Below are 24,068 nucleotides of genomic sequence, written 5' to 3'. Positions count from 1 at the left end.
GTGAGTTATTTTTATTAATGGGTTAATGTGTTGTTTTATGCAGGCACCGTGGATTGCAAATCATATTATTATGATGGGTGACTAAGACACTGTGGCTTTAATGATAACCATTTTTTTTAAAAAAAATCCATGGTATATTGTGATAAATGAATCCAGGTGGTACATGACATGTGCATGAGAGATAGAGAATGAAAAGGCGGGGATATATCTGTATGTTTTTATATTATTTATATTCAGAGCTTCTAACACTCTTAACAAAACACCACAGAAATGCAATCGTCTAAAATAAGCCAATCAGTAAGGCTTAACAATGAATTTCAGGCCATAATTGTCACCCATTTATCTAATGGTCAGCTTGGTTGAAACAGATATTTCTAAATCCAGGTGTAAAAGTTAAAGGTTCCCCTCATACATATTTGCTAGTAATTCCTGACTCTAGGGGGCAGTGCTCATCTCCATTTCAAAGCTGAAGAGCCAGCACTGTCCAAAAACATTTCCATGGTCATGTGGCCGGCATGACTAAATGCCGAAGGGAACACTGTTACTTTCCCACCAAAGGTGGTTCTTATTTTTCTACTTGCATTTTTATGTGCTTTCCAACTGCTAGGTGCAGAAGCTCAGACAAGTAATGGGAGCTCACTCCATTACACAGCACTAGGGATTTGAACCACCGAACTGCCAACCTTTCTGATTGACAAGCTCAGCATCTTAGCCACTGAACCACCGCATCCCTAAATGCAGGTGTAGAACACATTTATTCAGAAACTTACAGTATAAAATGGTGCGGTATGTCTTCCAGCATTGAAATAGAAATTAAAATATTCTCACTCAGGAATTACCCTTTAAACCAGCTTGGGTGTATCGGTGATGGTGCTGGCTTGGGAACCAGGAGACTGTGAGTTCTAGTTGCACCGTAGGCATGAAAGCTGGTCTGGGTGCCTGTTGGCCAATCCTCAGAACAGTGTTTCCCAACCTTGGCAACTTGTAGATGTCTGGACTTCAACTCCCAGAATTCCCCAGCCAGCGTTCGCTGGCTGGGGAATTCTGGGAGCTGAAGTCCAGACATCTTCAAGTTGCCAAGGTTGGGAAACACTGCTCAGAAGACTGGGAGTTCCAGGCCTGCCTAGGTTACAGCATTCCATGTTGCCCTTCATGGACATTCCATGGTTTGGAAGAAAGCACTGGTTGGAATGTTGTTAACTGGAGGAGCTTCTCAAGTGTCCCTTGTCCTGATTGTTATTTACTACCTCTAGAATCTTAGGTAGCATCTGTGTTGGAGAGCAACCATGGGAGATGATGATGATGAGATAGCCCATGCTGGTGAGCCTCAATCCCTCCCTTTGACTGGACTGTTGGGATAAAAGCTAAACCAGGAAGGAACTTTTGGCTGACGTGCCTAGATAAGCACACTACTTACTGAAGACCAGAGATGAGCAAACAAGCACATTCCTCTTTGGGGGCATACAGCCTTCTTCTGTGTTTTGTAAACAGGGGGAAGACAATCAGCCGGAGGCCCATAGGAGCTGGGGAATGTTAAGCATTTGAAAGGTTACCTCTTTGATGAGATTGGAAGACAATGCTTGCCCTCCCCATCCCCTCTCTTCTGCGGGACCAACCCAGAGAGAGCCTCCTATGGAGGAGATGAGCTGTCTAAACCTTTTCCAAAATAACCATCTTCCCACCCACCCCCACCCCCTCTCCAGCTTTCCTGCCTGCAGTCAAAGGGTGTCAGTTACCTTTGCTAATGTCAGCAAACTCTTCAGAGGTGTTGTTTCTTGGTATATGTGCACAGAATCCTTTTGCAATGGAACCTTCAGAATACAGGTAGCCCTCGACCAGGGGTGGTTTTCAACCAGTTCGCGGCGGTCCCTGCGAACCGGTTGGTCGGCGAACCTGGAAGTAAGTAACTTCTGGAACGGCGAAGGGCGCGCCCGCCCACCGTGGTCCTTACCCAGTTTTGACGATTCTGCGCTTCTTCCACGCATGCGCAGGACGCATACAGCGCCTGCGCGATCCTCCAGGAGCAGCTGGAGCATCGCGCAGATGCTAGTACGCATGCGTGCATCGCGCACGTGCACGAGGACGCCGCCGGCCCCGTTCCAACCGAACCGGTTGGAACGGGGCGAGAAACCCACCCCTGCCCTCGACGTACAACGGTTCACTGAGTGACCCGTTCAAAAGTTACGACAACACTGACAAGAGTGACTTATGCCCGCTTTTCACACTTACCGTATATACTCGAGTATAGGCCGACCCGAATATAAGCCGAGGCACCCAATTTTACCACAAAAAACTGGAAAAGTTATTGACTCGAGTATAAGCCTAGGGTGGGAAATGCAGCAGCTACCGGTAAATTTCAAAAATAAAAATAGATACCAATAATGTTTTTGAATATTTATTTCAAAGAAAAACAGTAAACTAGCGGTGTATTCAATGAAATACTTCACTCACCTCATGATGCTGATGTCCCGCTGTGATGATGATGTCCCGTGCAGCCGCGGGAGCGATGTCCCGCCTCCTATGACACACGGCACAGTGATTCCAATCATTGGATCACAGTACCAGAGGAGGTGGACATCGCTATGTGGCTGCTTGCCATAACAAGGAGGAGGTGGGACATCGTTGCAGAGCGGCAGGAGGGGGAGGAAGGGGAATCGTAAGACAGCCCTGCATTACATTAGAACGTGAGGAGGGGGATGGTGCGGTGTGCGCTGCGCGGCAAACTGACACAGAGGGAGGGGAAACTCACAGGGGCACTGGGCCATTCACGAGTGTCACCCAGCGGCATGGCCCCGCCCCTTTTTCTCCTCCATTTCGGGCAAATTTTTCACTGACTCGAGTATAAGCCGAGGCGGCTTTTTTCAGCCCAAAAAGTGGGCTGAAAAACTAGGCTTATACTCGAGTATATACAGTATGCCCGTTTCACAATCCCCATGGTGACGTGATCCAAATTCAGAGACTAGTGGAATAGAATGAAATTTGGTAAATGTAGCCAATTCAATACCGTGTGAGGGAAACAGATTAACACTATTACTTGTGGATAACTAACTAGATGAAATGTTTATGACATAAAGTTAAATTTGAGGATATACGTTATGAATAGTAAACAGAACAACAGGTGGAAATGATGTGTAAAATTTGACTAATTTGGAGAGGCAAATAACGACATTGTTTATATATTAAGACGAAATTAAATTACGCGGGAAAATATGGGATGAAAATAGACGACTGAAATGTACAATGAAAATGATGTAAAATGAACTAAATATAATAGAAGATGTAAAGGGGAAAAACCCCGGACAACATTTGGTTTAAAAACAAGTTAAAATATGTAACAATTTTTTTTTAAAAAAACTTTGTTTAAAAAAAAATTCAGAGACTTGGCAACTGGTTCAGATTTTATGACAGTTGCAGTGTCCTGGGATCATGTGATCCGCTTTTGCGACCTTCTGACAAGCAAAGTCCATGGAGAAGCCGGATTCACTTAACGACCGTATGGCTAACTTAACAGCTGCAATGATTCACTTAACCACCTTGGCAAGAGAGGCCGTAAAATGAGACAAAACACAAGAATTATCTCGCTTAGCAACAGAAAGCGAGAAATTTTGGGGGTGAATTGTGATTGTAAGTCAAGGCCTGTCTGTATAGGGAGTCCTCAACTTACAGCAGTTCATTTAGTGACCGTTCAAAGTTACAACGGCACTGAAAAAGTGACTTATGACCATTTTTCACAGTTACGACCTTTGCTCACGTCATCAAAATCCAGATGTTTGGCAACTGGTTCATATTTATGACCGTTGCTGTGTCCCGAGGTCATGGGATCCCCTTTGGTGACCTTCTGGCAAGCAAAGTCAATGGAAAGCCAAATTCACTTAACAACCAGATTACTTACTTATCACGGCCGTGATTCACTTAACAAACGAGGCAAGAAAGGTGGTGAAATGGGACAAAACTCACTTAACAAATGTCTCATTTAGAAAAATTTTGGGCTCAATTTCTGGTCGTAAGTCAAACAGCAGACTGGTAAGGCAAATCTAAGCAAATGGTTGATGGGACACAGTGGCTCAGTGGCCAAGACGCTGACCTTGTCAATCAGAAAGTTTGGCAGTTCAGCGGTTCGAATCCCTAGTGCTGCGTAACGGAGTGAGCTCCCATTACTTGTCCCAGCTTCTGCAAACTTAGCAGTTCGAAAGCGTGTAAAAATGCAAGTAGAAAATAGGAACCACCTTTGGCGGAAAGGTAACAGCGTTCCGTGCGCCTTCGGTTTTAGTGATGCTGGCCACATGACCACGGAGACATCTTCAGACAGCGCTGGCTCTTCGGCTTAGAAACAGAGATGAGCACCGCCCCCTAGAGTCGGGAACGACTAGCACATATGTGCAAAGGGAACCTTTACCTTTAAGCAGATGGTTCCATTTCAAGTAAAATACCCTTTTTTTCCCCCAGAGTGGCAATGGATTGCTCAATGCAGGGGGTGGATTCCGGTCCCCCCCCCCCCCCCTCCTTGCATTAGTGGCTCTCTTAACTGGAACAGCAAACACAGTATTGCTACAATAGCCAGAGGCCCATCTTTCTGTCACCCAACCAGGCTGCTAGAAAGGGAGGGGAAGGCAGCAGATTCCAGATAAGTTTAATGGCAGCAAATTGTTAACTTGTTAAAGGCCTCCATACAACTGTGCTATCCACACCCTGTTTAAATGGCAATGACAGCCGCTTGAGCTCCTCTCCTGATCAGCATGTAGAAGCTTAATTGTTGTCTTGGCGATAATATGGAAATAGTTTGTTATCTTTTCGCTGAGGTGGTTTTTGTTTTGTTTTTTTGATTTCCTAGTCAATCCGGGATGTTATAAATCTCAATTTCAGCTTTTCAGATTACCCTTCAGCCAGAACAATCCCAACTTACTTTTATGTATAAAGAAGGAAGTAATAGAAAACACTCCAGGGAGCTCAAAGGGGCCCTGAAACTTTCTATTTTTCGGTTGAATTTCTAGACAGTCGAGGGAGGAGTTGCCTTGACTAGGAGAAGCCTATTTTAGATATGATGCAAGGTTTTTTTCCTAAGAATTTTCCTGATAATCCCAGAAGAGCAGAAGTTGCTGATTTTTAGTAAATGGGAGTAGGAAGGGCGGAGGAATTGCCAGAAACAGTTTGGAGCACACGTAGTCCCTGGGAATCCGAGGTTATTTATTTTATTTCTTTGTTTGTCAAACTTGTACAAGATAACAAGTATAACAGGTATAAACATAAAGATGAAAAAAGGAAGTCAATACAGATAAATAGGGACAGTAAGACAAGGACGGTAGGCATGCTTATGCACCCTTTACAGACCTCTTAAGAATGGGGTGAGGTCAGGGGTGGGTTCCTGCCAGTCCTAACCTCTTCTATAGAAGAGGTTACACAAATCTACAGTGCCATTTAGAAACCGGTTCCAGCTCCCACCCCCCGCCCATCCGCGCATCATCAAGATGAAGAGCAAGAGGAGGAATTCTGGGAGTTGAAATCCACAGTCTTAAAGCTGTCAAGTTTGAACACCCCTGGGTTTTTTTTTTCTAAAGGGTTAGGGGTGCAAGGGTCTTGTAACTTGACAGCTTTAAGACTTGCATGCTTCAATGCCAGAGTTCCTGAGCCAACATGACTGGAGGAGGAATTCTGGGAGTTGAAGTCCACAAGTCTTAAAGCTGTCAAGTTTGAACAACCCTGGGGTTTTATTTTTCTAAAGGGTTAGGGGTGCAAGGGTCTTGTAACTTGACAGCTTTAAGACCTGCGTGCTTCAAATGCCAGGGTTCCTGAGCCAACATTTTCGTTGCTAAACAAGAGCAATTGTTAAGTGAGTTCACCCTTTTTACAAGTTGGCCATGCCCACCCAGTCACATGGCTGGCAAGCCACTCCCCACCCAGTCACATGGCTGGCAAGCCACTCCCATCCGGTCACATGGTTGGCAAGCAACTCCCACAAAAAAGGCCACACCTACAGAAAAGTTCAAAAAAAATTTGAAACCCACCATTGGGTGAGGTCCACGGTAGACAGTTTAAGAATGAAGCTGTGGGGATTTGAGGATGTAACAACAGAGTCAGGCAGAGCATTCCAGGCGTTGACCACTCTGTTGCTGAAGTCGTATTTTCTGTTTACCTTGAGTTTGTATCGATCGTTTGCGTATTATTGAAGTTACCCTCCCTGGTTTCGGGAACTATAAGGTCGTGCTGAAATTATGTCCACAGCTGAGCCCAAAAGTTTTGCTGCTAAGGGAACATTTGTTAAGTGCATTTTGCTCTATTTTACAACCTTGCCACAGTTCTTAAGTGAATCATAGCAGTTGTTAAGTTAGTAGCAAGATTGTTGTGAATCTGGCTTCCACATTGAATTTGCTTGTCAGAAGGTTGCAAAAGGTAATCACAGGATCCCCAGGACAGCAACAGCAGTCATAAATGTGAGTTCCCAAGCATCTCAATTTTGATCAGGTGACCATGATCATGTTTTATCCACCAGTCCCCTAATCATCTTTGTTGCTCTTCTCTGCACTCTTTCTAGAGTCTCCACAACTTTTTTACATCGTGGCAATCAAAACTGGGTGCAATATTCCAAGTGTGGCCTTACCAAGGCATTATAAAGTGGTGTTAACCCTTCACGGGATCATGGAGCTTAGAAGCTCAGGGGTGGCTGCTGGTTTCAACCATCTCTAGTTCTATAGCCCATTGTCAGCTCGGCAAGCCCCACAGTTAAGTAGGGGGAACTGAGAGCGCTCTTCTTTGGCTGGGAGCCAGCTTTTTTCTTTTCTAATGAAAGCTGCACCAAGAATGACAATTTCCTGCCTCGACATGTGTATATTTTGGTAAGATTTATAGGGGAATTTGATGAGTCAGCAGTTCCTGCAGCTTCTCTTCCTGAAATTATTACGAGATGCTCTTTCAGCCTATCTGCCTCACCCTACATACGAAAATACCCACAAACTGATAGGAGAGCTGTCAGGACTTGATAGAGGCTCAGTGCTTTCAGTAACAGGGAAACAGCGTAAGAGGTTGCTTGGGGGGGATTTTTGGCCTCCCTTTTTTGCAGGAGAGAGGAGACTGTCCTCCTAAATCAGGGTTGGGACACTGAGCCAGAAATAAGATAATCTTATTGTCACTTTTGTCTGCTGAACACACTGGAACATATAAAAAGAAATTTGGATGCCTGTTCTCAATATATATGTAGTATGTGTATGTATGTATGTATGTATGTATGTATGTCTATGTAGGTCTTAGTTATTCGGGGTTTTCTCCCGCGTAAAATTGGAGATTTCTTGGCAATGTTTTGACGAAGTCTCCTTCATCATCTTCAGGCTTCTTCAGGCTTGGTGCTTCCAGGAGCAATGTGAGATCTCAGCCTGTTTCTTCCTTTAACTGCCAGTGGGGTTTGAATTGGGTGGGAGCTTGGCTGGTTCCTGATTGGGTGGAGGGTGTGTCCTGATTGGTTGGGGGGTTTGTGTTTCATGTAAGGATAGGAGAGGTTTAAAGAGGCTAATTGTGCCTAATTATATATATATATATTTAGAGTCACAACCCCTGGTAAGCCCCAATTATGGGAGGAAGCTAACAGCTTCATATATATATATATATATATATATTTTCAGTGGTGGGTTTCAAATTTTTTACAACCTCTTCTGTAGGTGTGGCCTGCTTTGTGGGAGTGACTTGCTGGCCATTTGATGGGGTGGGAGTGGCTTGCCAGCCATGTGACCAAGTGGGAGTGGCTTGGCAGTCATGTGACTGGTGTGGGCGTGGCCAACTTGCAAAATGTGGTGAAACTTGTTTAACAACGCTCTTGCTTAGCAACCAAAATGTTAGCTCAGGAACTCTGGCAATGAAGTGTGCAAGTCTTAAAGCTGTCAAGTAACAAGACCCCTTGCACCCCTAACCCTTTAGAAAAAAAACCCAGGGGTGTTCAACTGACAGCTTTAAGATTTAGATTAGGACTCTTGGAGGCGGGCGGGGCAATTGGTGAGCCAGCCAATCAATGAGCAGTAGGCAGGGCCATAGCGTGGTGCGGATGGGCAGGGGAAGGGCAGTTCTAAACAGCACAGTAGATTTGTGGAAACTCTTCTATAGAAGAAGTTAGAACTGGCAGGAACCCACACCTGATATAACTATACATGCACATACATATACACATACTACAGGTGGTATCAGGTGGTTCTCTCCGGTTCCGGCGAACCGGTAGTGGCAGCTGTGGGAAGCTCCACTCACCAGGCCTGATGTAATGCACGAACACTGTGCATGCACAGAAGGCGGTGCACATGTCCAGGCAAGGCTTGTGCAAGCGAAGCGAGCATGTGTATGAATGTGGTCATATTTGCTAACCAGTAGGGACGGTATTTGAATCCTACCTCTGACACATACATATACATCATATACATATATGCATACACACACAAACACACACCAAACACACACATTATCACAGTCCATTTAGAATACATAGTGAGAAAAAAGAGTCTGAGAAATTAACAAGGTTGATGTTATACAACATAAAGCTATTACAGAATCTAGTTGTTTTGCTTCAATACCATGAAGCCTGCCCCCAGAAGGTAACAAAGAAAATTGGTCCTAGAGAGAATGTCCCAGACAATATTGCAGACCCTGGCAAGCATTCATAATAGCCAGGTCTGATAGAAGGAATGTCCAATAATCCTTTCTGCTGTCCTCACCACTCTCTGCACAGTCTTCCTGTCCAAAACAGTAATACTCTAAACCACCACTGAAATACAATATGACAGGATGCTTTCATTTGCCCCTCTATAGAAAGTAGAGATTAGTTAGATGATGATAATGATAGATAGATAGATAGATAGATATAGAAAGAAAGAAAGAAAGAAAGAAAGAAAGAAAGAAAGAAAGGAAAGGAAAGAAAAGAAGGGATATCTCAGTTATTCCTATTTTTTTAAAGCAGGATCATGCTATTTTCTTCTAGCAAAACCCATGATTTAAAATGGAAATAAAAGGGAAAAAAATACATCTCAGAGGACTGCTTGGGAATGGGCCATACAATCATGAGGTTATCACATGAAACTTTATGTTATTTACCGTGAGCTTTGTGGATGTTAGAAAAATAAGTATGATTGGCCTAAAAAATGAAAGTGAGGGGTTTTTTAAACATTACCAATTAAGATTACTTAAAAGGTATTATGTGAATTGACTACATAAAGGCTATATAATTTAGGAACAGTGTTTTCAAACTATGAGTCTTTAAGAGGTAGACTTCAACTCCCAGAATTCCCCAGCTAGGAAAATCCGGAAGTTGAAGTCACACATCTTAAAATTGCAAGTACGCAGCTTTAGAAGAAAAAGAAAACTTAGCACATTATTACAATTAATACATACTAATAAAGGGAAGGGGACTATTCTAAACCACCTAAATTAAAATTAAAATATGAGAAAAATATTGTTAAATACTAAAGAACATATAGGAAAGAATCACAAGAAGAAAATCATTGGAACAAATGGACATCTAAATATAGAAAGAAGAACTATTAACATGCAATGAGAATAAAGTCAGATTAATTTTCTACTCTGCAAGGCCCAAATATTAGCCTACTTTCAACACCAGAAAGTTATCTGATTCCTGCTATGATTAGAAACAGCATTATCAGGATTACAAGAGATATTAAGATAATTCTCAATGGGAGTTCTGGAACCAACTGGGATTGTATTATTTCAGGAAGCTTTTCGGTTGTTAAGTTTATGGATTTTATTTTGGCTACCAAGGAAGCCACATAGATGTATCCATGAGTTAAACATCAGAATTTAACAAAATTGCTATTTTAATCCCTTATAATGATTTTTCTCATGGTTTGCATTTTATTTAATTGGTGACTTTTACCTTTCTTAAAACTACCTTGATCATTTTTAAAATAAAAACTTTATCAGCTGTTCAGCCTGTCGCTTAGGGAGGAAAAAGCCAAGATGCAATTATTGTGATTAATATTTTCAAAAAAAAAAAAAAAGCTAGTAAAATGTGCTCAGGTTACAAATGAAAATTGTACCGCGCAAGTTTTTAAAAGGACAGTGGTTTGAATGCTTATGATTTATTTTCTGAAGGACCGCCTATCTTGGCACCATGTCATTGGTCACACCCTCGGCAGATGTCAAATGAATAAATAAAAAGTACAATCATCTAAAAGGGGACAAATCACCACTGAAAATTAGCTTATTAAGAGGAGAATCAGTGCAGTTTATAATGCAAACCAAAGTGATTGTATTCTTCTAATCAGGGTGGGCTTCAAAAATTTCAGCAATGGATTCTCTACACGGTTGCTGGGTGAGCGTGGCCAGAGTGGCCTCCTGCACCACATGGAGAGAGGGGTGTTTTCACCTTCCCCAGGTTCTGGAGGCTTTCCTTGACCCTCTGAGAGGGTGAAAACTGCCTTCCCCAGGCTCCGGAGGCCTTCCAGAGACCCATTTTTCCCCCTCCCCGAGGCTCTACACTTACCTCACATCCAAAATGGGCCGCGTGGAGACTCCTGGAAGGGGTGGGGTGAGGTGGCATGGGCTGGGTGTGGTGGGCGGGGCCAGCCAGTGGTGAGATGCAGACGTTCTCCGAAACGACCATAACGTTAGCTAAGGGTTCGCCCTAACCTGGGCGAACCTGTAGCAACCCACTCTTGCTTCTAATTCATTATAGCTGAACATACTTCCCCAATTTACCAAGTCCCAGAATTCCCCAGCCAGCATAGGCAAAGGCCAAAAGGTCATGCTAAGAAGGAATTCTGGGGAACTGTTGTCCCAAAACATCTGGGAGATGCCAAGTTGGATAGAACTGCAATAGAGTAAGGCTTGAGTTATACAGACAGTCCTCAATTGAGCCCAACATTTCTGTTGCTAAGCGAGACAGTTGTTAAGTGAGTCTTGCCCCATTTACAACTTTTCTCTCCACTGTTAAGCAACTCACTGCAGTTGTCAGTTTAGTGAATCTGGTTTTCCCATTTGATTTTGTTTGTCAGAAGGTTGCAGGATACCGCAACCATCATACATATGTGCCAATTGCCAAGCATCTGAATTTTGATGACGTGATCCTGGGCAGTCTGCAATGGTCAAAAGTCACTTTTTTGAATGCACTAAATGAACTGTTGCAAATCCATGATAGCCATACCACTCTATGTAAATCCACTCTTTGTAAATCCATACCATTCTAATGGCAGAAAGTGAAGAGGAACTAAAGAGCCTCTTGATGCGGGTGAAGGAGGAGAGTGCAAAAGTTGGCTTGAAACTCAATATCAAGAAAATTAAGATCATGGCATCTGGCCCTCTCAAATTCCTGGCCAATAGATGGGAAAGAATGAAGGTAGCAACAGATTTCATTTTCCTGGGCTCCAAGATCACCGCATCACTTGCAGCCAAGAAATGAAAAGACGCTTGCTCCTGGGGAGGAAAACTATGGCAAATCTAGACAGCAGACTAAAAAGCAGAGACATCACCCTGCCAACAAAAGTGCATATAGTCAAGACTATGGTTTTCCCCAGTTGCAATGGATGGCTGTGAAAGTTGGACCATAAGAAAGGCTGAGCGCCAAAGAATTGAGGCCTTTGAACTTGGTGCTGGAGAAGATTCCTGCGAAGTCCCTTTGACTGCAAGGCCATCAAACCAGTCAGTCCTAGAGGAGATCAACCCTGACTGCTCTTTAGAAGGCCAGATCCTGAAGATGAAGCTCAAATACTTTGGCCACCTAATGAGAAGGAAGGACTCACTGGAGAAGAGCCTAATGCTGGGAACGATTGAGGGCAAAAGAAGAAGGGGACGGCAGAGAATGAGGCGAGATGGATGGAGTCACTGAAGCAGTCGGTGTGAGCTAAATGGACTCCAGATGATAGAGGACAGGAAGGCCTGGAGGAACATTGTCCAGGGGGTCGTGATGGGGTCGGATACAACTTCGCAACTAACAACAACATTCCAGGATTAACTGTAGTGTTCTTTTGGTGTGGAAGTCTTGACTGTCTAGGAACAATCCTTTCAGTTTCCAAATGTGGAGGATTTACAATGCAAAGAGTTAAGAAAAAAAAGCTATTCAAAGAAAATACTTTCGTTTAAAAAAATCTTCTTTGTCTGATTCAGAAGGGATACTAGTTGTTTCATGACACAGTGAGATGTTGGGAAACTGAACCGATACTCTCTTTTTTTCCAGGATGAAACACAAACACGGAGAGGCAAGAAACATCAAACATTCATGGTGGAGCTCAACAACTAGGCTGCCCCTCAACCCAGACTTAAAATATTTTAAAACGTTTCTTTTAATTAAGAAGAATAGAGAGGAAATCGAGGGCAGCAAAGCACCGACCCAGCGGTATATATTTTTATTTATGCCAGACCCTACATAAAACCTGAAGAATGATGGTGAATTATAATGGTTGGCCATTGGATTTATTCTGGAGATAGTTTTATTGCATGGGAGGGGAAAAGATGTTTATGGGATTTTCTGTGCAAGATACCACTGTAGGAAGGTACACCCAGCCCTCTCCCAGAAAAATGAAATATCCTTGGAAATATTCAAAAGGGCAGAACTATTCTCTAGATGTGAAAAGAAAGAACATGTTTTAAAAGACAGAATAGCTGCCTGCAGCTTCCTGCCCATCCCCCTTTGTCAATGCGCCATTAAAGCCTGAGCTAGTCCACTTTATATAATAAAGAGTTCTCCCCTTCAGCTCCAGAGCAATGGGATTAAGGCATGATAATATTGACCCTTTACCCAACTCGCCACACGGCATCTGAGAACACAACCAAACCTGGATTCACAACGCAGCCTAGAGAGTTGCCCCTGCATGGGCCCATGGGAGTCTGACAACCAATCAGAATACAAGATCAAGATCAAAGGCCGGAAAGGGCATAAAACCAGGGACTCAGCTTCTCTTCCTTCCTTGCTTTCTCTTCTCTTCTCCCCCAACATTGAAGCATGTGATCACCTTTTCTGTTCAGGATTCAAGCCATAGGGTCCTGTCCACCATTAAAACCATCTTTCCAAGTAGCCTCCATGTCTCCAGTGTCTTTTCCCCACTTGGAGCCGAACCCAGAAGGATATTTCTTCCAACCCCACGATGCCAGATTAACTGGCCTTGAGCCATGTGTCACTTCATACAAAGAGGAAATGTCATCAGCTACTATGTCTCCAGCAGCAAAATATATCTTTAGAGAAGTTTGGCAAGAACGCAATGAGGATGCCAAGCAAAGAAACAACAGAATTCCCCACTTGCTCCTGTGGATTGGGGAGGTATTTGTCTGAGCCACTTCTGAATATTTTCTATCTGTTGTGGACTTCAGATACATTTCACTCCTCCTTGCTTTGTTAGCTTGCATTTCTCCATCAAGGACATTTTCCTTATTGTTGCAAAAACAGCAAGGACCAAACCCAGTGGTGGGATTCAAATGATTTATCCACCGGTTCTCTGCCCTAATGACCAGCTGGGAAGGTGTGGCTCAGTGGTCATGTGACTGGGTGGGCATGGCCAACTCAATGTTACTCACATAGATGGGCACTTTGCCTTAGCTGTTACAATGTAATGAGGGTTAACCGGAGAGGCAGTTTCTGTAAGGAGGGAAATAAAGATTAGGCTAGAAACAACACCAGAATGTTTCCTTCCTGCCTTCCTTACAGGATGAGCCCTGGAAAGTGGAAAAAAACAAAATAAAATTTCTTCCAACAACTGGTTCTCCGAACTGCTTAGAAAGTTAACAACCGGTTCTTCCGGACAGGTGCGAATTGGCTGAATCCCACCACTGGTATATGTGTATCCCCAGCCGGCTCGTTTTTAGATGTATTTATGTAAGAGTTGAAGTCCACACATCTTAAAAGTTACCCAGCTTGAGAAGCACTGTTTTAAATGTTTCAGAAGAAATCAATTACATATTTTAAATGTTTATTGTTTCAGCGGAGAGCTAAAATTATCTCCTGTTTTATAAGGCTACTTTCCAGATCTGTTAAGTCAATGTGATGATGATGCAATACAAACTCTAATATAATATACTATTATAGAGCTCCCTATATAAGGACTGTAGGCAGATCTTTATATATCCTGTCTTGAAGGAATTTCCAAATAGGGAATACGATTTCTATTTAACATAGTACTCTCAGACAAGGAATCAAAAAATCTCTTAAATCACCCAGTTCTAGACTACCAGTTCTCCCAAATAGGTGCGAACCGGCTGAATCCCACCACTGACCAAACCCCGCTCCCTTCTAACACGGATGATGTTACTTAGTAGGATAACAAAACATGAGCAAGGAAACAAATAAACTCAAAGAGCACCAGGGACCTCACATTTTGACCCTGAGCAACAGAAATTCTCTCCTATTGGTATCATTTTCTTAATTTTCTATAGACCGCCAGCTTCTCCAATTATATGCAAGAGCCAACCAGTAAACACTTTTCTAGAAACATAGAGATTTACCGGTGGATTTTAATTCCAAATTGCTGCGTCGCTGCTAGGTGGGTGGCCAACATTGTAGCTTCACCCTTGCCACAAACTCATTTGACAGACAAAACCCAGCTCTGATCTCATTCAGAATTATTTCCATGAGAGTCATCCTCTTGCATTTCCCTTTTCTCTTCTCTTCACACCGTAAACCGCACGAAATAGTTTTGGTCCCTCCGTGCTTGCAGAAGCCGTATCAGTAAGCAGCACCGACAGCAGCTTGTTTTATCATATTTCCCATCTTTGAGTCATCGTGACTGTCGAGTATTAGCCCAGACTCTGTAAAAAAGAAAGAAAGAAAGAAGAAAGAAAGAAAGAAAGAAAGAAAGAAAGAAAGAGAAATCAAAGAAAGCTGACAGTGGCTCGAAAAGGAGATATGTTTTCAAGCATTGATACTTGAATTGAGGATAGGATACTCTACAGAGGGGGAGGTCAATGAGTCAAAATGGTTCATTGAAGTACAACCCTGGATATGTCTATTCTGATGAAAGAAGGACTAGGGGAGACATGATAGCAGTGTTCCAACATCTCAGGGGCTGCCACAAAGAAGAGGGAGTCAAACTATTCTCCAAAGCACCTGAAGGCAGGACAAACAATGGGTGGAAATTAATCAAGGAGAGAAGCAATCTAGAACTAAGGAGAAATTTCCTGACAGTGAGAGCAATTAATCAGTGGAACAACCTGCCTCCAGAAGTTGCAAATGCTCCAACACTGGAAGTTTTTAAGAAGAGATTGAATAACCAATTTTCTGAAGTGGTGTAGAGAATCCTGCCTAAGCAGGGGTTGGACTAGAAGACCTCCAAGGTCCCTTTCAACTCTGTTATTCTATTTTATTCTATTCTTTTTTACATGCATCTGCAATGGGCTGTGAGAATGACCTTGGGGGACAAGAGGGAAAGCCACAGCCTATGCAAAGGTCTGATGGGAGATATCTCAGTCCACAGAAGGCAGGCAGGTAGGTAGGTAGGTAGGTAGGTAGGTGTGTCTGTGTGTGAGAGTTTGTGTGTGTTTGAAGGAAGCATCTCAGAAAGGGGTCTAGGACAACTCGCCCTGGCCATCTTGCTGCAGCCAACTTGCCGCGGGAAAAGAGTTACACAAACAGCGAAGGGATGGTGAAATGGAAGGATGCAAAAGAAGGGACAACATGAAACGGGAATGACAAAAATTAAAACATTTTTAGATTATTTTCAATAATTAAATTGAGTTGTTGAATTGTCCCGTGGTATAGTATAGTCTTCATTGTCATTGTACAAAATAGATACACGAAATGGTGAGTTGGCCGAGGGGAGCTTTCCCATTCCGTCAGAAAGGACGCTCCCTATTTTCATGGGGAGTAAAAGAGAGGGGAGGAGTGTTTTTCAGACTCACAAATTCATTTACTTGCCCTTTGCATTCCTTATTCGGGCTGCCTCAAAGGTCTGACAGCATCAGAATATGCAGGAAAATGTGGGGTGGGACTTCCATTATATGTCATCGTCGTTATCTTGACTTTCTTCATGGACACTTAACCACCAGTGAAAATCCTGACTCAGAGTCCATGTACCAATCTGGACCATATGCCAGAGGCATTTAATCTGCATGTGTGGGTTTTGTGCCTATAAATTGCTAGAAATTAATTCAGGATCTTTCCTTTATTTACACGAACCAGATGGCTTTAACTGGACTCTTGAACTCTATTTTTCAACAAAGCCAATGCCACCTCCAGGGAGAAGGCATGCTAGAGCAGGGGTCTCCAACATTGGCAACTTTAAGACTGGAAGACTTCAACTCCCAGAAGCTGGCTGGGGGATTCTGAGAGTTGAAGTCTGCCAGGCTTATAGTTGCCAAGGTTGGAGACTCCTGTGCTAGAGGACTGGGGCCATCATGGAGTAAAAAAAACCATCTTTGGAATTTAGGCCCACCTGCTTCCTGGAAATAGGACACTCCCAACCTTTTCTTCTGAGAAGGAGAGATACTTGGGACAGGTTGAATCCAGTCCAGTTGTATCTGGCAATTGTGAGTATATCAAGGCACCAAGCCATTTATCTTGAATTGTGCCCAGTAGACAATTGGCAACAAGTGCACATCATTCAGTAAGGGATTATACCGTCTCTGAACCTTGCACTATTAACCAATTAGAGGCTGCATAGTCTGGAGAACCAGTAGAGGAAAGTTGAGTAGTTTGGGAACTGGTAAATACCACCTCTGACTGGCCCCTCCCTCATCTATTCTCTGCCTCCCGAGTCTCAGGTGATTGGGAGGAAATGGGGATTTTGCAGTAACCTTCCCCTGGAGTGGGGAGGGAATGGGGATTTCGCAGTATCCTTCCCCTGCCATGCCCACCAAGCCATGCCGAGCTGGCGCAGTGGTTAAATGCAGCACTGCAGGCTACTTCAGCTGACTGCAGTTCTGCAGTTCAGCTGTTCAAATCTCACCGGCTCAGGGTTGACTCAGCCTTCCGTCCTTCCGAGGTGGGTAAAATGAGGACCCGGATTGTTGTTGGGGGCAATATGCTGACTCTGTAAAAACCACTTAGAGAGGGCTGAAAGCCCTATGAAGCGGTATATAAGTCTAACTTCTATTGCTATTGCTATGCTCACCGATCCATGCTACACCTACTGAGCCACGCCCACAGAACCAGTAGTAAAAAAAATTGAATCCCACCACTGATAGTGCATCAGTTGTAAATCAGCCTCTTCCAAATGGTTGCCTATCCGTACCCCATCCCCCACATCTCCTTCAAACATTAGGATAGCATCTCTCAGAATTACCCAGGCATTGTTGAAAAAAAAATTTTCGGAGGGGGGAGGACTAGAGTCCAGACATCTTTAAAGCATATGGGGGGGAGGAGGGGGGGAAGGCCATGGTAAACTTCTATAAATGTCAGCCAACATGACCCACAGACGATTAAATGGGATCTTGGTGCTTTCTGAGCTGGTTGGTTTTCTTGCAGACGTTTCATTACCAAACTAGGTAACCTCATCAGCACTCATGAGGTTACCTAGTTTTAAAATGAAAGGACTGCCAAAAAAAACCACCCGGCTCAGAAAGCATTGAGAACCCCCTCAGTTCAACCCTGAGCTACAAATATTCCATTCTGTTAGTAGATATAAAACCCACAGGAGCTGGTATTTTGGATTATCTGATCCTTTCCATGAATCTAAGATAAAAGTATTAATATCAGTTCACAACAATGTCAAGCTGCAGCTGCCAGTCCCTTAGTTGGCATTGACCTCCACATGCATTGAGTTTTTCCCAAGAACCTAGCTAGGATGTCGTAATATGCTGACGTAGCATGCATTACATACAGATCCAAGAAGTTTGGCCCTTTGCTATTGACTGATGAAAATGTTGTTAATGTGAAGATTTTCAAAGTGCCACCAAGATGTTTACTATGGCTCCAGGGTACAGTAATCACTGGGATCACTATAACCAATTTATATCATAATCTTTCGATTTTCAGATCTTAATACTTTGTGATCTTCTCCAACTCTTATTTTGTTGTGGTGGTGGTGTGTTCTTTCTTTCCTAAGGCAAAGACTCTTCTCACACATATGTGCTAGTCATTCCCGACTCTAGGGGGCAGTGCTCATCTCCATTTCAAAGTCGAAGAGCCAGCGCTGTCCGAAGACGTCTCTGTGGTCATGTGGCTGGCATGACTAAATGCTGAAGGTGCACGGAACGCTGTTACCTTCCCACCAAAGGTGGTTTCTATTTGTCTACTTGCATTTTTACATGCTTTCGAACTGCTAGGTTGGCAGAAGCTGGGACAAGTAACAGGAGATTTTTATTGGAAATTGGAAATTTATATGCCGCCCTTTTCCCTGAGGGGACTCAGGGCGGCTTACAACAGTGAAGGGAAGGGAGTGCAAGACAAGACTTAAAAAGAAAGGAATCGTGATTAAAAGAAAATTGATCATAAAACACAACATTCACTCAACATTCGGGCGGGGTGAGAGTAATCCTATCCCCAGGCCTGACGGGGATAGCCAGTTCTTAAGGGCTGTGCGGAAGGCCTGGACTGTGGTGAGGGTAGGATCTCCACGGGAGGTTGTTCCATAATGTCGGAGCAGCAACCGAGAAGGCTCTCCTCCGCGTAGTCGCCAGTCGGCACTGACTGGCGGATGGAATTCGGAGGAGGCCTACTCTGTGCGATCTGATGGGACGCAGGGAGGTGATTGGCAGGAGGCGGTCTCTCAAATAGTCAGATCCACTACCATGGAGCGCTTTATAGGTGGTAAGTAAGACCTTGAAGTGCACCCGACGATCAACAGGTAGCCAGCGCAGCTCACTCCATTACGCAGCACTAGGGATTCGAACCCCCAAGCTTTTGATCGACAAGCTCAGCATCTTAGCCACTGAGCCACCACGTCTCTTTCTTTTCTACAATGGGGCATTTGTTCAGATCCCTTAAAAGAAGTATGCAAAGTAGCTTAATTCTTCTGCTGGTGAGATTTCAAAAATTACGTCTGAAGACCGACCAAGCCCTTTTCCTGAGAGAGTCATGCAATCTCACCACAAATATGCCTCAGGCAGTATTATTGCTGTTTACTGTGAGCAGGGAAATGTCAATGTGTGCAGTTTTTGTGTTTCTGTTTTGGGAGAGAACTGAATTTTCCCTACAACTTTCCTAAAAAAGAATAATAATGAACACGGGCCAGAAATTCTCTGAATTGTGACTTCACCAGCAGTGGATTAGCACAGGTGTTACCAACCATTCGGACCTCAGGGACCATTAAATTCATAATTTTAAATCCCACAGACCACTAATATGATCTGCCTAATGACGGGCTGGATGAGCGTGGCTAGGTGATCGTGTGACTGGGTGGGTGTGGCCAACTTGATGTCACTCACATCAAGAGGCACCTCACCAACCTCTATTCGCCCCGCCCCTGCCAACCACTCCTCCCCTCCCTGCCTGGGCTCCGTAGGGCCCCAACAGGAAGCAGTTGTTGGAGCAGCCACCACAAGAAAGTTGCCAAAACAGGTCAGTTCTAATTGGATCTGACCAAGAAGAAGGCTCAGCAGAAGCACATCACTGAGGACTACGAGCATAGGCTTTCCAAGCAGAGGGGAGACCTGCAGGAGTCCAAGGCCAGGTACCAGCGCCTAGAGACTCAGCAGGCTGAGATAGTCAGCCAGTTCCAGACCATGATGCAGTCCTGCTTTTCGCCACCAGCAGCACTTCCCCCCAGCCTTCGCCCAAACCCCACACCAGCAGGCTGAAGCAGATCCCAAGTCAGAATTTCTGCCCCACTCTGACCCGCACAAAAAGACCCCAAACACAAACGTTGGTTGCATGTATTCAGCCCAGGGGCCACAGTTTGGGGACCCCTGATTTAGTGCAATATAAAAAATGCAAATAATTTTTTCTGCGGACCACCAAAATTTCTTGCGAATCACCAGTGGTCCATGGACCACCAGTTGGTGACCATTGGGTTAGCACATCAGGGTTCTTGTCCATGCCCTTGTTCCTTTCTCAGGGCCAGCATCTTTCTGATTTTAACAAAAGTGAAAGGGTGGGGGGAGGACATCTTTAGGCCCAAAGGGACATCTCTCATTCATGTCCCACCTGTTGCATTTTGATGCTTCAAACCACGTTGGTGGCAGTCAAACTCACATAAATGAGATTCTGGATGAAATAACCTGTTTTTTTAAAAAAAAGAAATTCCAAACAACAACAACATTAATAGACAATTGGAAACTCTCAACAGCCCTTACAACTCATGATTCTATCATCTGACTCAAGTGTTTAATGCCATTATAAAAACCAGCTAGCTGGGGATGTGTTTGTGTATATGTCAGTGGTGGGATTCAAATAATGTAACAACCGGTTCTCTGCCCTAATGACCAGCTGGGTAGGCAGGGCTCGGTAGTCATGTGACTGGGTGGGCGTGGCCAACTCAACGTCACTCACGTCGATGGGCGCTTCGTCTTAGCTGTTAGAATGTAATAAGGGCTAACCGGAGAGGCCGTTTCTGTAAGAAAGGCAATAAAAATTAGTCTAGAAACACACCAGAATGTTTCCTTCCTGCCTTCCTTACAGGATGAGCCCTGTAAAGTGGAAAAAATAAAATAAAATTCCTTCCAACAACCGGTTCTCCGAACTGCCTAGAAAGTTAACAACCGGTTCTCCCGGATAGGTGCGAACTGGCTGAATCCCACCACTGGTATATGTGTATCCCCAACCGGCTGGTTTTTAGATGTATTTATGTAAAAGTTGAAGTCCACACATCTTAAAAGTTACCCAGCTTGAGAAGCACTGTTTTAAATGTTTCAGAAGAAATCAATTACATATTTTAAATGTTTATTGTTTCAGTGGAGAGCTAAAATTATCTCCTGTTCTATAAGGCTACCTTCCAGATCTGTTAAGTCAATGTGATGATGATGCAATACAAACGCTAATATAATATACTATTATAGAGCTCCCTTTATAAGGGCTCTAGGCAGATCTTTATATATCCTGTCTTGAAGGAATTTCCAAATAGGGAATACGATTTCTATTTAACATAGTACTCTCAGACAAGGAATCAAAAATAATCTCTTAAATCACCCAATTCTAGACTATCATTTGTGCGATATGCCATGCCGCTATTTAAGATCTGAACTTCTTATAATAGTGTTTTATTTGAGTTTATTTTAGTAACTTGTTCTTAATTATTTTTAGACTTCATCGTATTTTTTATAACGTATTGTACACATACATATACACATTGTATATATAGAAGGATGTAACACGTCTTTCATTCAATGTTTTATTTGTATCAAGGCTGTAATAAATAAATTTGAATTTGATTTGTTAAGTTGGTTGTTTATCTGATGTCAGAAATAAGGCATTCATATATGACATAACATTTAAAATATAAAATACATGATTAACACATGGACAAACTAAACAGATGCTGCCCAGAAAATAACAACATTATCTCTTAAGTAAAGAACATCAAAGGGACGGCTGATGGCTAAGACACTAAGCTTGTTGATCAGAAGATTGGCAGTTCAGCGGTTCGAATCCTAGCACCACATAACGGAGTGAGCTCCTGTTACTTGTCCCAGCTTCTGCCAACCTAACAGTTTGAAAGCATGTAAAATGCAAGTAGCACCTTTGGTGGGAAGGTAACAGTGTTCTGTGTGCCTTCGGCATTTAATCATGCCGGCCACATGACCACGGAGACGTCTTTGGACAACGCTGGTTCCTTGGCTTCGAAATGGAGATGAGCACCGCCCCCTAGAGTCAGGAACGACTAGCACGCATATGCGGGGGAACCTTTACCTTTACCTTAAAGAACTTCAAGACAGAAATAAGTGACCATTTCCCAGCTATTGTTTTTTTAAGAGAAGATTTTGTCCATCAAATCCAGCACTAGAGGCTTTAGAAAATATATTCTGAATCCCTACAAAACATTTATACGGGTGAGAAAATTGGAGAGCTTTGTTTCCCGCTAATCTGGGCAAACAAACAAGATCATCTCACATCAGAAGTATACAATGAAGAGGCTTTAAAAACATAGCTTCACCATGGCCAATTGCCAATTGGGATGTACCACTCCCATCATCCTCAGCCAGCAATTAAGATGGTGGTCACATGGGCACTTTAGTGCTGCACCCAGGCAGGCCTTCAAGCTGAGGAACGTGGCTGAAATGTTCACGCCCAAGTTTGCCCATTGTTCTCATTAATCATTGGTTCTGTTCACACCCAGTTTATTGATTAAACCATTCTATCTGAGTTAACATCCCATGAAGAGCTAAAAATGAAGCCATTCATGTTGCTCCTGACTTATTTCGGTGCAACAGGGAATTTTCTACTGTACAAATAGTCCTCAACTTACAACAAGTTCATTCAAAGTTACAACAACACTGAAAAAAGTGACTTACAACCATTTTTCACACTTACAACCTTTGCGGCATCCCCATGCTCAGGGGATCAAAATTCAGATGCTTGACAACTGGCTCATAGTTATGATGGTTACTGTGTCCCGGGATCATGTGATCTCCTTTTGCGACCTTCTGACAAGGGGGAAACCCCGATTCATTTAACAACTGCGTTACTAACTTGAAAAGCACAGCAATTCACTTAACAGTTGGGGTAATAAAAGTCATAAAATGGGAGAAAACTCACTCGACAAGTGTTTCGCTTAGCGACAAAAATCCGGGCTCAATTGTGGTCGTAAGTCGAGGAGTACCTGTATTCTGCCAAAGGAGCGTTACAGTGCTTGATTTCTGTACAAGATGTTTCTTTGTTGTACTGGGATGGTGTGGGGTAAGTAGTGGTGGGTTTGTTCTGGTTTTACTACTGGTTCGCTCGTGTATGAGCTCGCTGTCTCTTTCTCGCATGCGCGCAACGCTTCTGCGCATGCACAGAAGCATCCGGGCAGATGGGTGGAGCTTCCCACCGCCTCCCCAACCGGTTCGGCCAGACCAGGCCGAATTGGGAGCAACCCACCTCTAGGGGAAAGTTGTTTGGGTTTGCCAAGAGGGGGCCCATGAGTGACAGCCAGTTTTGTTGACAGCCTCTCTATTCAAGCAGATATAAAAAGCGGGGATTGAATGGTGTAATGCTAAGCCGTTTTTTAAAACTGAGTTGTTGTTTTTTCTTTTGCAGCGGCAATAGATATCCTGACACCTCTGTTCTTTCTCAGGTGCACCATGCTTACGAGTAACAAAAAAAAATAGGAACCTGTCAAACAGGTCTTGGTGACCTCTGGATGAAACACCTCCAGCTGGCCCTGAGTCACACTTGCAGCTACCCATCCCAGGTCCAGGCTGAGCAACCAGGAAGATGAAGCCGGCCAACCCGACTCAAGAGAAGATTTCGGCACAAGGGCTTCACTTCATCATGCCTTTTGCGCTCAGCGCAGGGCATCTGGGGGCTGCATGTTGCTAAGAGTTTTGCTTCCAAAGTCTTCCACCTTTCCTTTCTTTGAGTTAACAAAGCAGAATGGAATGCAATGGAATGGGGTGGAATTCTTTATTGGCCAAGTGTGATTGGACACACAAGGAATTTGTCCAATGGTGCATACACTCTCGGTGTACATGAAGAAAAATAAAATACGTTCATCAAGAATCATAAGACTTCTTGATGAATACAACACTTAATGATAGTCATGGGATACTAAATAAGCAATCAAATTATGCTAGCAACTAAATAAAAGAATATAAATTGTAAAGATACAAGCAACATGGTTATAGTCATAGGTGGGAAGAGATAGATACTAGGAAGGAAGAGACGGATAATAGTAATACAGTCTTAGTAAATAGTTTGACAGTGTTGTGGGAATTAATTGTTTAGCAAAGTGATAGCATTCGGGAGAGGACTGTCTTTGTGTCTAGTGTGCACAACAATTAGATGAATGAACTATGGGATGAATTAATGTCCCCAAATTTGGCTGAGCGGGTCACAAAGGTTTTCTCCCCTACAGGCTGCTTCTATGTATGTTTCTCTCTTTTTCCATCTTATGTTCAAAGCCCTTGAGAATTTCTTTCCAGTTTCGATGACTTGTACTTGGAGTTTCTGGTGGTAGCAGCAGCTGCTGCTGCTAAGCATTTGATTGTCTGTCCACCATTAACATCTCTCCATTATTCTGCAGCCTCCTTGGCTGCTTATACTTCTCCCATGAAGGGCTGCTGGGAGCAATTCCTTCGTGATAATCTGC

The sequence above is a fragment of the Thamnophis elegans genome, chromosome 12, assembly GCF_009769535.1.
Source record: "Thamnophis elegans isolate rThaEle1 chromosome 12, rThaEle1.pri, whole genome shotgun sequence".
NCBI lineage: Eukaryota > Metazoa > Chordata > Lepidosauria > Squamata > Colubridae > Thamnophis > Thamnophis elegans.
The sequence above is the reverse complement of the archived record's forward strand: the minus strand, read 5'-3'. Positions refer to the sequence as shown.